Source organism: Ovis canadensis, chromosome 1 (assembly GCF_042477335.2).
Source record: "Ovis canadensis isolate MfBH-ARS-UI-01 breed Bighorn chromosome 1, ARS-UI_OviCan_v2, whole genome shotgun sequence".
NCBI lineage: Eukaryota > Metazoa > Chordata > Mammalia > Artiodactyla > Bovidae > Ovis > Ovis canadensis.
The window spans coordinates 269,874,447-269,876,291 of NC_091245.1; the positions used below are offsets into that span (position 1 = coordinate 269,874,447).

Consider the following 1,845-nt stretch of genomic DNA (forward strand, 5'->3'; position numbering starts at 1 on the left):
GGGAAGCCCAAACAAAAAATTGTCCTCGGAAAGAGGACGTATCAGATATTAAACTGATAAACAGATACTACACTTGATCTTAGCCAAAAGGCCGAGAAGCGATAGACTTCTTGCATAGACTGCTTTTACTATATTTAAGTCCATGGTGCCCTCTGGTGGCCATCCAACTCTCACAGAGGGCAATTCCACCTCAGAGTGTGCAGAGTTGGTTAGGCATCACCCTCACCCCGTAATCTCCTGCAAATCCTTTCTTAAAATTCTTAATCATGCTGCTGCTGCTGCTAAGTCGCTTCAGTCATGTCCGACTCTGTGCAACCCCATAGATGGCAGCCCACCAGGCTCCCCTGTCCAATGCATGAAAGCGAAAAGTGAAAGCCGCTGGCCAACACTTCCAGAATCCAGCTACAGCCGAACCGCCCAAGCTATACCTGCCTGTCCTGGTAAGTACTGACGGGAAGAGGCAAGGAGACACCAGAATCAGTGGCTGTGCTCCACTAGAGGAGCCAGAGGAAAGGGCCCTGCTACAAAAAGCTCAGCCGAGTCGGACTCCTAGTGACCCCATGGACTGCAGCCCACCAGGCTCCTCCGTCCATGGGATTTTCCAGGCAAGAGTACTGGAGTGGGGTGCCATTGCCTTCTCCTCTTCAGCATGCATTCCAATACAGTTGCCTTGGACTCACTTCCTCCCATTGTGCTTACCTTCTCAGAGCTTCTCTTTCTCCTTTTCGTTCTGACTACGAAGTTCCCGGTATCCATCCTAAGTACTTCTGATATTTCCACTCAATGAAACACTTGAACTGCCATTCCACCTCTTTCCAAACTGGGGAGAGAAGAGCCTTACCTGCTAGATCCCAAAGGGAAAAGGGGGATTGGTGTGATTTCACCTGCTGGTTGGTACAGTTGAACCAGAATACCACATTGTCCCAGATTGTTTCTCCTCTGACTTTAACAGTCTGTTCTGCCTTGGTGGGCTTGATCAGGTGCAGATGAAAACACAGATGAATTAGACACCCCATGTCCCAGGCCGTCTCCAGAAAGGCCAATCCATGTTCACTCACGTATCTCCTTCCTTCTATCCTGACAAGCTTGAGGGGATTAAGAATTTCACAACAGATGGGATACCTCCTTGGGGAGGGTAGAATATGAGCATACAAGGACCAAGTTTCTTCCCCCAAAAGCCCTCTCACAATTGCCTGGTAAGAGTTTACCCCAAGACGGCGTGGATACCACCTCCTTTGTGATATTCACAACCAAGCTTTCCCCAAAAAGCCCTCTTGTAATCACATGGTAATAATATACACCAGGACAGTGCAGATACTGCCTCCTTTTTGACATTCACGGTCAGCATGCTCCTGTTTCTTCCCAGGGGGTTGACCAGGCCCCTTCTTCCACCCTGCTGGGTGGGAATATTCCTTACCTGAGCTCTCAGTTCCTCTGTTGCTGTTCACTACCTGCTAATGTGAAAGGTCCAGGCATTGAGAAGCAGAATCTCTCCAGAAGGGTGAGGTGACTTCCCCCCCTCTAGGAGATCCAAGTTGCAAGGCCATGGAGTAGACCCAAATGAGACTTGTCTCCTCAAAGTGAGGAGTTTCCTGGCCAGTGCACCAAACAGTATAGCCAAACATTCTGGGAAACAAACTCACAGGACAGCGTGAATAGTGGAGTGCAGTTTATCACATAGGCAGGTCCGAGGCAGAGTTTCCTCCTTTGGCCAGGGACCCCGACCGACTTTTGTGACAACCTTATATATCTTAAGTGCCCTAACCCACATCCCTGGATTTCTCAAGTTAGCTAAGGAAAACATTAGAAGGAGATACGATCAGGTTATAGTCAAGATTCACAATC

The 1,845-nt window shown here is 48.8% G+C and overlaps 1 pseudogene; it reads right to left on the minus strand.

Moving 5' to 3' along the window:
* LOC138431058 (U2 spliceosomal RNA) lies at positions 1 to 103 on the minus strand (annotated as a pseudogene).
* Between the last annotated feature and the right edge of the window lie 1,742 nt (positions 104 to 1,845).